The sequence below is a fragment of the Aegilops tauschii genome, chromosome 6 (genome assembly GCF_002575655.3).
Source record: "Aegilops tauschii subsp. strangulata cultivar AL8/78 chromosome 6, Aet v6.0, whole genome shotgun sequence".
Lineage (NCBI taxonomy): Eukaryota > Viridiplantae > Streptophyta > Magnoliopsida > Poales > Poaceae > Aegilops > Aegilops tauschii.
Window position 1 is genome coordinate 22042695 of NC_053040.3, and position 13403 is coordinate 22056097.

The following is a 13403-nucleotide window of genomic DNA, read 5'->3' on the forward strand; positions in this document are numbered from 1 at the left end:
AGACACCTCTCCGGCTAATGAAAACCCTCTGCCTGGCTTTCACACCTTGCGCCTGGAGTCAACTCACCCCTTGCCAGATAAACTGTCTCCGGCTGAACGTCAAACACTTGCCCCCACCATGAGCAAGGTCAAGGCTCTTCTGGGGAATGTCCTAAACAGCATTGATCTGGTCCGGGTTTGGCTTGCCTGGCGGGTTATTCCTTTGAGCCGCCGCCCCAGCTTGATGTGCGATTACATAGGCCAAAAGAATGATCCTCTACGGCACAACCCTGACGACTTACCTGAGGATGTCGTTGATGATATGACCAAGTCTCTTCTGAATGAAAGCCTGGCAGATTGTGGGAGAGTGGGTTTAAGTCCTTTCTGCAAAGCTAACCCGGCTCCAGCGGTAAGCCATTGACTTGAGCATTTTGACCTTCAACTTTAACAATTTTCATTTTTACTCAAAACCTTTGTTGTAATTCACAGGCTGATGAAAATTTTTGGAAGGTCAAGTATGACCATGAAGCTGCCAAGAAAGCCAGAAAAACCAAGAAAGCCGCCAGGAAAGCCGCTGCCCGGAAGAAGGGGAAAACTTAGCGCCTCGGATATGATTCATTTGGAAGAGACCTTCGAGTCAGAGGTAGCTCTTGACTCCTTAGGCTCCTTTTTTAACCATCTTATTGACACTGATTATCATCAGGAGGATACAGGAGCGAGTCATGTAGCGATTGAAGAGGTAACTATAATTTCCTCCGACTCCGAGCCTTTGCTGAGACAGAAAGTCCGAAGAGTAACCCGGAAAGTAAGATTTTCACATCCTTTAGCTTACCAAGATCCTCAATCTCTTTTGAAGCGACAGTTTCACGAGAGCCGGAGGCAGTCCCGGACCAGTAAAGATGCGGAACTCTCGTCCGGCTTACCGGATGTAACAAGAAAACGCCGGACTGAGGTCATCTCCGATTTACATTCTTTTTATCCTTTGGTGGGTTTCACTCGTCAACCACTCAATTCTTCTGACTCAAACTATCAGGGAACTTCACCTTCCTCCGGCGAGTCAATCCAGTCCAATATGCCGGCTTTCAAAACCGCTCCAGGGTAATGATAATCTGTTTATCTTGTGCTTATCTTACTCATGTTTTTTGCACTAACCTTTTGATTTTTACCCAGCGTACAAGTAAAGCCCAGCAAGAGGGCAAAGAAGAACAAGCCGGCCGAAGAGCCGCTATTGAATGAACCGGAGCTCAGAACGGCTGCTCCTGACACCTCCGCTCATGAGCCGCCGCCTGAACCAACCCACGATGTTCCAGCGCCTACTGCTGACCCGCCTGTCGAGAAAGCCATTGACGGTTCTGAGAATCCGGAGGCCCCTAGCCCGGCCAAGACAGATGACCTGGATGTCGAAATCATCAAAACTGACTTTGTTGAGTTGGGGAGACCCACCGTGCTGGCCAAGTGCTCCGCCAAAGAAGAACTTTTGGAATGCCGCAAAACTAAGCTGGATGTCACTGATTATACTCATCTGAGTATTGGAGAAATCATCTCCGGTTATATAAATCAAGTGCACAACAGCTGTGACATGGAAATTGACATGGTGAAATAGATACACCAAAAATCTGAGGCATAACTCTTGTTGCTGTACTTTATTTATCCTTACTATACTAGCCCCCAAGTCTATTGCTTATGATGAAATATGTTGTAGACTTAAGACCAACTTAGTAATAGATGTAAGAAGTCTGGCTTATCCTGTAGCCCCCAAGGGCCGGCTGAAACAACATGTTTGAACCGGTCCTTATTACGTTTAAATTAAGAAGTACTTAGAACAGCAATATGCATTAGCCCCCAAGTGCCAAGTACCTTTGCCTGCAAAGTGCTTGGGACTTACTTCCATGAACCGCCACTGTAAACAGAGTTCTTCAGCATACACTAGCCCCCAAGTGCCAAGTACCTTTGCCTGCAAAGTGCTTGGCACTTAATGTTGCATTATGATAACCCTGATTGTGACCCGACATTTGTACAGGCCACCATTAATAAATTTGAATCAGAAATATCTGACTTGAAGAATCGCCTGGAAGCACAGGAGATTGAAACCCAAAAAGCGAACTCCGAGTTTGAATTCAGTGTATCTGAACAAGAGAAACTGAAGAAAGACTTTGAAACAGAGAAGAAAGCCTAGGCTGATGAAAAGATCACCTTGATCAACTGGGCTGAGAAGGCTGAGGCGGCTCTTACAGAAACAACCGCCGAATTATCCGGCTTAAAACGCCATGTATCTCAGATGGTCTCAACAATCTTTGGTAAGTTATTCTGCAAGTGTTAAATATTTGAATCTTTTCTAACAAGTTTATCAATTGTCATCAACTTACATGATTTTGCAATGCAGGCGCCAGGAGTTCCAATCTTGACCAAAGCATGCTGGTAAAATTGAAGGCGGTTTATACACTGGTAGAACAACTCTACACCGGGTCACAACGTGCTTTAGCCACCGTGGCCCTGTCGAATGAAGTTCCCACCCTCCTGTCAGATGTACTCAAGCGGCTTGCCGTGCTACCTCAGCGTTTCAAAGAATTAAGGCGATCTTCTGCGAGAGCTGGAGCCGTAGCTGCATTAAGCCGGGACAAAGCGTGGCTACCTGAGCTAGACCTGGCCGACATCACCATTGGGTATCCAAGCCCGAAGGAGGATGGCACCCCATTTGACCAGAAGGATTTCACCGCTTGTGTGAAAGAAATACGCCCTGTGGCCACTCTGATTCGCAACGACACGGATCTTACCAAGTATCAACCGGGTTATGACGCCAAGAATCAGAGAATTCCAACCCCTCACTATGAAGAGATCAGCCTGATCCCTCCACTTCGTAAGCATACATTCGCCCCTGAAGTTGACCCGGCCGGATTAATTGATGATGAAGCTGAATTTGAAGCTTTGAGTGCCATTGACTGGTCATCATCAACCTTCCAGGACAGGGAACAAGACGGAGGATCGGAAAGGGATGATCCGGAAGCTTCAGGCCAACAACGCATTTGATCCATCAGGTGGCCCATATTTATGCTTCGCTGAAAAACAATGCTTCATCATTTGGACTCAGGGAGTCATGTAATAGGGTAGAAAAACACTTAATTTTGTCGTGCCATCGCGCACGTGTCTGGCGCTTCAACACTATTTAAGCCGCCATCTTATATTCCTCTGTATTATGCTGATCCTCTGCTTTCCTTATATTTAAAGAGCTGCTTTAATTGTCCTGCATAGAGAAACAAATCACAAGTCCCTTGGCGGCTTACCGCATGGCGGGTCATATATCTTACATATAACCTGGAATACGAACAAAAAATCATGAAGAAGCCAGTTCTCAATTATATCTTTGAGACATAACCATAACAGCATACCTGTGATCCTTTGATTACGCTGCCGGTTTATGTGATCCGAACAGTGAGGGTGAGAACCCAATTCTGTAAAAAAAAGGCACATATGATGTTTGTTATGTGCTGACAACTTTATTGATCAAGATTAAACTGGTGGAATAGAAACCACACCATAAATGCTTTCAAATATGATAAAAAAGGTCTCAAGACAATCAAATAATTGTGATTGCAAAACTTTTACAAGAAACAGACAAAATTTTGAGGTTTCTGATTTGAATACAATCAGTAAACCGTTCCAAAGGGGTTAAGCTAAGATTCGAATATGATCATATAGCCCCCAGTGGCTTTGGCGTTGCCGATCAAGAGGGTATCAGCAGCTATGTTCTCTTTGGTACGAATACGACCTATGTTTGAACAGGAAGCCCCCAAATGACCTTGAGAGTTGTTTAATGACGTTGATTCGAATACGATCCACGTCAGACCCAAAAGGGGTCGGGCTATGATTCGGATACGATCAAGAAGCCCCCTAGTGGGTTTGGCAGTATGTCAATCAAAAGGGCATCGACAGCTATGTTCTCTTTGGTTCGAATACGACCTATGTTTGAACAGGAAGCCCCCTAGTGATCATGATATTTAACGGCCAGATGCAAATATGATCATAAGCCGGACCAAGAGGAGACCCAGATTCAAATATGATCAGGTCCCTGTTGGTCGGTTTTAACGATATAACAATGAAGACATAAACTTTCGAGGATGAAAAGGACAGAGGTCCTGCTTTATTACTTTTCATAATATATACATCGTCAAAATATGTACATCATGAGGGTCGGCGGCTCAAGTATAGTAAGGCCGCAGATGAGCGATATTCCACGGCCGGCGTGTCTCCTCCTCCGACTTATGTGAGTCTTTGTGCTCTCGAACATCGATGAGGTAATATGACCCGTTATTCAGGTTCTTGCTGACCACAAAGGGTCCTTCCCAAGGTGGGGATAGCTTGTGCATATCGGACTGATCCTGGATGAGCCGGAGCACCAAGTCACCTTCTTGAAAGGTTCTGGACTTAACCCGGCAGCTGTGATAACGACACAGATCCTGCTGGTAAATCGCCGAGCGGGCTATTGCTAAGTCACGCGTCTCATCCAACAAATCAAGTGCCTCCTGACGAGCTTGTTCATTATTAGCTTCAACATAAGCCGCCACTCGGGGCGAGTCATGACGGATGTCACTCGGTAGGACCGCCTCTGCTCCGTAAACCATGAAGAAAGGCGTATAACCCGTCGACCTGTTAGGTGTAGTATTGATGCTCCAAATCACAGAAGGCAACTCCTCCACCCAACAACCCGGCGTCCGTTGTAAAGGGACCATGAGCCGGGGCTTTATACCTTTCAAGATCTCTTGATTGGCTCTTTCAGCTTGACCATTGGATTGAGGATGGCTACTGATGAAACATCGAGCCAGATATGTTCACGTTGACAGAACTCTTCCATAGCACCTTTGGACAGATTAGTACCATTGTCAGTTATGATGCTGTGTGGAAAACCAAAACGAAAGATCACCTTTTTCATGAACTGAACCACCGTGGCTGCATCACACTTACTGACTGGCTCTGCCTCAACCCACTTCGTGAATTTATCAACCGCCACCAGGAGGTGTGTCTTTTTATCCTTGGACCTTTTGAAAGGACCAACCATGTCAAGCCCCCAGACTGCAAACGGCCAAGTGATTGGAATAATCCTTAATTCTTGAGCTGGCACATGAGCCCGTCATGAGAATTTCTGACAACCATCACATTTACTGACCAGATCGTCCGCATCAGCATGAGCCATCAGCCAATAAAAACTATGACGGAAAGCTTTGGCCACAAGAGATTTTGAGCCGGCATGATGACCGCAGTCCCTTTCATGGATCTCACGAAGTATTTCTTGACCTTCTTCAGGCGACACACAACGTTGAAACGCTCCAGTAACACTTCGATGATGCAACTCACCATGAATAATTGTCATGGACTTGGACCGCCGGACGATTTGTCTAGCTAAGGTCTCGTCCTCAGGTAACTCGCCCCGGTTCATGTAAGCCAAATATGGCACTGTCCAATTTGGGATGATGTGAAGAGCCGCCACCAGTTGCGCTTCTGGGTCTGGAACAGCTAAGTCTTCCTCTGTGGGCAACTTGACAGAAGGGTTATGCAAAACATCCAAAAAGGTGTTAGGTGGTACCGGCTTATGCTGAGATCCCAGCCGCCTCATTCTTCCTTCGATCAATGTGCTCCACTTGATAACCCTTGAAATACCCAGCTACAGCATCAACCTCACGGCGATAAGCCGCCATGAGAGGATCCTTAGAATCCCACTTGCCTGACACCTGTTGAGCCACCAAATCTGAGTCGCCTAAGCACCTTACCCGGTTTAAGTTCATCTCCTTAGCCATCCGAAGACCATGGAGCAAGGCCTCATACTCAGCTGCATTGTTAGTACAGGGAAACATCAACCGAAGCACATAACAAAATTTGTCACCTCGAGGGGAAGTTAAAACAACTCCAGCCCCCGAGCCCTCCAATTTCCTGGATCCATCAAAATGAATAGTCCAATATGTGTTGTCCGGCTTTTCCTCAGGCGTCTGTAGCTCTGTCCAATCGTTGATGAAGTCCACCAGTGCTTGAGATTTAATAGCAGTGCATGGCACATACTTCAATCCATGAGGCCCAAGCTCAATGGCCCACTTGGTGACTCGTCCTGTAGCCTCTCTATTCTGTATGATGTCTCCCAAAGGAGCAGAACTTACCACAGTGATGGGGTGACCCTGGAAGTATTGCTTAAGCTTCCGACTCGCCATGAACACCCCATAAATGAGCTTCTGCCAATGTGGATATCTTTGCTTAGACTCAATAAGCACCTCACTGATGTAGTAAACCGGCCGTTGAACCGGATGCTCCTTGCCAGCCTCCTTGCGCTCCACCACAATTGCAACACTGACAGCACGTGAGTTAGCAGCCACATACAACAATAATGGCTCTTTATCAATGGGAGCCGCAAGGACTGGCGGCTCAGATAACTGTCTCTTTAAATCTTCAAAGGCAGCATTAGCAGCATCACTCCAGACAAAATTGTCTGTTTTCTTCATCATCTGATACAACGGTATGGCCTTCTCACCTAACCGGCTTATGAACCGGCTTAAAGCAGCAATACGACCCGCCAGTCGCTGAACATCATTAACACACGCCGGCTTAGCCAAAGAGGTGGTTGCCTTGATCTTCTCCGGGTTAGCTTCAATGCCTCTGTTAGAAACCAGAAAACCCAAAAGCTTGCCTGCTGGCACGCCAAACACACATTTGGCCGAGTTAAGCATCATCTTGTAAACCCGGAGATTATCAAAGGTTTCTTTCAGATCATCTATCAAGGTCTCCTTCTCTCTGGATTTTACCACAATATCATCCACATAAGCATGAACATTGCGCCCAATCTGATTGTGGAGACAGTTCTGTACACATCGCTGATAAGTCGCCTGGGCCCTCTTGAGCCCAAATGGCATAGATACATAACAGAAGGCTCCAAACGGAGTGATGAAAGCCGTCTTCTCCTGGTCCTTAACTGCCATTTTGATCTGATGATAACCAGAGTACGCATCCAAGAAGCTCAAACGCTCACAACCCGCCGTAGCATCAATAATTTGATCAATACGGGGAAGAGCAAAAGGATCAGCCGGACAAGCCTTATTTAAGTCCATGTAATCCACAAACATCCGCCAGGTGCCGTTCTTTTTAAGTACAAGCACCGGGTTAGCCAACCACTCCGGGTGAAAAACTTCAACAATAAACCCGGCCGCTAAGAGCCGGGCCACCTCCTCACCGATAGCTTTTCGTGTTTCCTCGTTAAACCGCCGAAGATACTGCCTGACCGGCTTAAACTTCGGATCAATATTAAGAGTGTGCTCAGCGAGTTCTCTTGGTACACCCGGCATGTCAGAAGGTTTCCATGCAAAGATGTCCCGGTTCTCACGGATGAACTCGATGAGCGCGCTTTCCTATTTAGGATCCAGATTGGCACTGATACTAAATTGCTTAGATGAGTCGCCTGGAACAAAGTCAACAAGCTTGGTATCATCAGCCGACTTAAATTTCATCACCGGGTCATGCTCTGTAGTTGGTTTTTTCAGAGACGTCATGTCTGCCGGGTCAACGTTGTCCTTATAAAACTTCAGCTCCTCTACTGCACAAACAGATTCGGCATAAGCAGCGTCACCCTCCTCACATTCCAGGGCTATCTTCTGACTCCCATGTACTGTAATAGTGCCCTTGTGACCCGGCATCTTGAGCTGTAAGTAAACATAACACGGCCGTGCCATGAACTTGGCATAAGCCGATCGTCCAAACAGAGCGTGATACGGGCTTTTGATCTTGACCACTTCAAATGTTAATTTCTCAGCCCTAGAATCATTCTCATCTCCGAAGGCTACCTCCAGCTCAATCTTACCAACTGGGTATGCCAACTTACCAGGCACCACTCCGTGAAAAACAGTATTGGATGTCTTTAGATTTTTGTCAGTCAACCCCATACGACGAAAGGTCTCATAATAGAGGATATTGATGTTGCTACCTCCATCCATGAGTACTTTAGTGAATTTATATCCACCAACCTGAGGTGCTACCACCAAGGCTAACTAACCCAGATTGTCAACCCGGGGAGGGTGATCCTCCCTGCTCCAAACAATAGGCTGCTCTGACCACCTTAAATAACGGGGAACCGCCGGCTCAACAGCGTTCACAGCCCTTTTATGAAGCTTCTGGTCTCGTTTGCACAAGCTAGTGGTGAACACATGATATTGTCCACTATTCAGCTGCTTTGGATTGCTCTGATAACCCGACTGCTGCTGCTGCTGACCTCCCTGACCAGACTGTTGACTATAACCACCTTGATTTCCTTGAAAGCCGGAACTTGAGCCGCCGCCCGGGCCATGAAAACCGCCTCCACCTGAGCCGCCACCAGACCCATGGTTGCCGTCGAACATGTTAGAGTTTTTGAAAGCCTTCATGATCGCGCAATCTTTCCATAGGTGAGTGGCTGGCCTTTCCCGAGTGTCGTGTCTCGGACAGGGTTCATTGAGCAGTTGCTCAAGAGTAGGACCTGACCCGCCAGACCGAGGGGGTGGCCTCCCCTTGCGCTGTTGATTGTTACCTTGTGAATTGGTATTGGCCACAAACTCCGGGTTACCGTTGGCCTTATGTTTATTGCCTCCTTGACTCGCCGGGTTATGCTGCTGGCCCTTTCCATTGCTGTTCTTCTTTCCCTTCCCTGTCTTCTCTTCATCAGACGCGGGATCCTTGGTACTATCAGAATCGGCGTATTTGACTAGAGCCGCCATCGGCTGGCCCATATCATTGCAATCACGCTTGAGCTGCCCCAGCTTCTGTTTCAGAGGCTCAAACCGGCAATTTTTCTCCAACATTAAGACTGCAGAACCGGCATCCATCTTGTCAGATGAATGTATTATCTCCTTGACCCGGCGCACCCAATGAGTGGTGGACTCACCTTCCTCTTGCTTGCAATTAGTCAAGTCCATAATTGACATGGGCTGCTTGCAGGTGTCTTTGAAGTTCTGGATAAACCGGGCCTTTAACTCTGCCCATGAACCAATGGAATTAGGCGGCAGCCCCTTCAGCCAAGTGCGGGCCATTCCGTCCAGCATCATGGTGAAGTACTTGGCCATCGCCGCATCACTGACCTCCAACAGCTCCATGGCCATCTCATAGCTCTCAATCCATGCCCCGGGCTGTAAATCGGCTGTGTAATTCGGCACCTTTCGGGGTCCCTTGAAATCCTTGGGCAAACGCTCACTACGCAAAGCTGGCACCAAACAAGGAATGCCGCCGGTTCTTGTGGCCACACCTGCCTCAATAGAGGTCGTTGGATAGTCCAGGAAGGTTTGGCGAGCCGCCTGGTGAGCCGCCTGCTGAGCCGCCCGCTCGTCCTCTCGACGTATCCTGTCCTGTACCGGATTATGCCCACCTGGCTGGTTACGACGCTGAGCGTTGGTTGACAAGGCCTCCGAATCCATATGTCTGATGTAACTTGGGCTCCGGCTTGGGCGAGGAGTCGAATGAATCCTGTCTCGACTATAGGAATAAGCCTCCTGCTGAGCCAGAGCCGTCTGAAGAAGTTCTCTGACCCTTCGTGTCTCAACTGCTGTTGGAGAGTCACCATCCACCGGGAGAGCCGCCAAATGTGCCGATGCAGCAATCAGGTTCTCCAAGGGGTTGGAAAAATGACCCGGTGGTGTTGGTACATAGCGAGGCGGGACCGTATTCATGTGAGGAGGTTCCATCACCCGGGGCTGAACCGGTGCCCCCACTCCGGATGTCACAAACTAGTTTGCCTCCGGCGGGTAACTAGGGCCGGCTCCGGGCGTGCAGAAGAGATTCCGAGGATCATAAACCGGAGGCAAACGGGATTGAGCCTTCTGGTGCCTCCTCCTCATCACCTCGTTAGATGCGTTCAGGCTCATCGTAAGCTAGAAAGCCTCTGACTGGATCTGTTGAGCCCGAGTATCCAAAACCGCCCGCTCCGCGGCCAATCTAGTGTCCTCAACTGCTAGGGCCTCTTTGGCTCGGGCTATCTCCTCACATACTTGTGCTACCTCTGCATCATGCTCAGCTTGACTCGCTGGGATAACTGTGGCGGTTAACAGGGCCGTCAATTTGTCCATGAGATCAATCAACACCTGAGCCGGCGGGCGCGCAGGGCCTCCTACCCCGGCCGCTCCTGACCCGGAAGTTATTGCTGCCACAACCATAGAGTTTTGACCGGGTTGAGTGCCAGCCATGAAAATCCCTACTCTGCTCGGCGGCTCAAAGGCGTCCGGAATACTGCTGCCATCGGAGCAGCCCCCAAGCCCGCCATCTTGCCATTGGTATTACGAATCCGTCTCACCAGTGGACGACTCACCATCGGAGTAGACGGCCGTCTCACCGCCGTCCACAGATCCTTCAGAAAGTTCTCCTCCATGGATGCAACCCACGAAGGCACGCCTTACGGCGGGCGGAGCCCGGGCGGGTCTCGCACGCTGAGCCGTCTCGGTGATGTCGGTGCAGATGTCCGGCTCAGGGCCCGGCTCGCCGATCCTGCCGATAAAGACGTGGATTCCGCCGAAGGGGAGCCGGTACCCATACTCAATTGAGCCGGCGTCGGGACCCTAGCCGGCGTCGTCGATGTAGAGCTTGCCGCGATGACTCTTGGTCATTCGGCCCACAGCGTATCCCTTGAGCCCTTCAAAGTTGCCCTTCAAGAACTCAAACCCACCGTGCGCTGGCCCCACAGTGGGCGCCAACTGTCGTGGAACTGTCACGGCAGATGTCCTCGTGAAAGGACTTAGTCGTGGAGCCATCGCAGCTAGGAAGCTTAAAGGGGTTAAAGTGGGATAAGGGACACGAGGGTTTATACTGGTTCGGCCCCTTGCGGTGAAGGTAAAAGCCTAATCCAGTTGAGGTGGAATTACTGGGGTTTCGATGACCAGGGAGCAAATCTGCTATGCCTGGCTCTCGACTTGATGTTACTTGCCCTAAGCCGCCGGCGGGTCGTCCCCTTATATACACGGGTTGATGCCCCGCGGCCTACAGAGTCCCGGCCGGCTCATAAACAGTGTCTGGCTCGGTGACTAATTAATCTTGCCTTACAGTACAAGTCATGCCATGACGGCGGTTTATCACTACGGGCCTTAAGTCGCCTGCGGGCTTTGGGCCCTTAACTGAACCGCCATCTTCAAGCTTGATATTGGGCTTCATATGATAAATCGTCATAGCGTAACCCGGCCCCTCCTGGGCGGGTTACACTAGTAGTTATATCCCCAACACATGGTGATTTGCATGACGGCCCGATTACATACCGTAATTTTATGGTTTGGCCGGTTTACTGCGAAAACAGGATATGTATATATATATACAGTAAAATAACTGCAGCATCATGATTAAGAAAAAAACCTAGACTATACAATAAAGAAATTACGGCATATTACATCCACTGGCATCAAAGTTCGCCACTATGATAATAAAGCACAAGCAAACAGCAGATTACATACACTGGGCATCAAAGATCGCCACCAGTGCAACTAAACACGCCGACAAAATAATATACAAAACCGACAACACTTCAATAGAGTTCAAGAAAGGTTAGCCCTGCTCGGGAGCTGCAGCGCAAGCAGCTGAGCAAGCTGGTGAGACTGCACTTGTTTGACACTTATATCCTCCTGACTCTGAAAGATAAACAAGCAGACGGATGACAGGTTTTGCACATATAAGTATCAGTGCCGACAATTCATCACATTTCTTACTGACGACTAAAGTGACACAGTTTATGAAAGTGCTAGTTATCGACAAGAGGGGGGGGGTGAATAGGCGATTTTTATGAAAGTCTTCAAAAGATGAGAGTTTCAAAGACAAACAATAGAAATGAACCTATTGATATGCAGCGGAAGGTAGACTACACTAGGCAAGCCATAGTCAAGTATTCAATGAAGTGAAGGTGCAAAGACTAATAGCAACTAGGTAGTACGGATCAGGATGGAAGATGGTATGAAGCCAAACAACGATAGAAGTCACACAGTGAAGACAAATAGGTAAAGCAAACAAGCAATGACTTCACGAAGACAAACTGTAAGTAAAGAGAGGGAGAGGATAGAACCAGTCACTTGTTGAGGACACATGATTTGTTGGACCAGTTCCAGTTGCTGTGACAACTGTACATCTGGTTAGGGAGGCTGAGATTCAACTCAGAAGACCACGTCTTCACCTTATTCCCCTTGAGCTAAGGACACCCAGTCCTCGCCCAATTACTCTGGTAAGTCTTCAAGGTAGACTTCCAAACCTTCACAGACTTCGTTCACCGGCGATCCACAGTGACTCTTGGATGCTCAGAACGCGACGCCTAACCGGCTGGAGGATTCACAGTCCTCAAGTGTAACAAGTCTTCAGGTCACGCAGACAGAAAGACTTCAGTGATGCCAAACACTCTTTGGCTCTGGGTGTTTGGGCTTTGTCCTCGCAAGGATTTCTCTCTCTCAAAAGCTTCGGAGGTGGGTTGCTCTCAAACGACAAAAGCCGTGCACTAACTCTGAGCAGCCACCAATTTATGGTGTAGGGGGTGGGCTATTTATAGCCACTAGGCAACCCGACCTGATTTGTCCGAAATGACCCTGGGTCACTAAGGAACTGACACGTGTTCCAACGGTCAGATTTCAAACACACGCGGCAACTTTACTTGGGCTACAAGTAAAGCTGACTCATCCAGCTCTGGATAAGATTTGCTCTCATTGTCTCGCTCGAAGACATAGGATTTTGGTTGAGCATCACTTCAGTCACTCTGACTTTGTTCACTGGGACCCCACTTAATAGTACGGTGGTTCCTACGACTCAACAAAGAAGAAAAGGAAACAACGAAACAACTAGGTCTTCGCGCTCCATAGTCTTCACGCAATGCCTTCTCTTGTCATAGTCTTCAATGTGAATATCTTCACATACCACCATCGTCTTCAATGTCTTCATACATTTTTAGGGGTCATCTCCGGTAGGTAAACCGAGTCAATGAGGGACTACTACCTGTGTTATCCTGCAATTCTCACAAACACATTAGTCCCTCAACCAGGTTTGTCGTCAATACTCCAAAACCAACTAGGGGTGGCACTAGATGCACTTACAATCTCCCCCTTTTTGGTGATTGATGACAAACTGGTTGAAGTTTTCAACGGGGATAAAAGTATGTGAAATTGTAAAGGATAGAGGTATTGTCTTCGTAAGTTGCAAAAGGCTCCCCCCTGAAGATGTGCATATAAGTAACTTGCTTTTGGAATGCAAATGCACATGGCAGGTTGTACTTGTGGAGATCCTCTTCAACTTATGAAGACAATTCATCATGTATGATTTGATATAGCAATGATAATGACATGCATAATGAGAAATGGACGTCTGCAAAATGACTAAGTGCGGAATTTATCATAGCACATGCGGATTCTATCATCGCATCACAGAATAGCAAACAAGTAGCAGACGACCATCAAGTTTAAGTGTTTACAACTCAA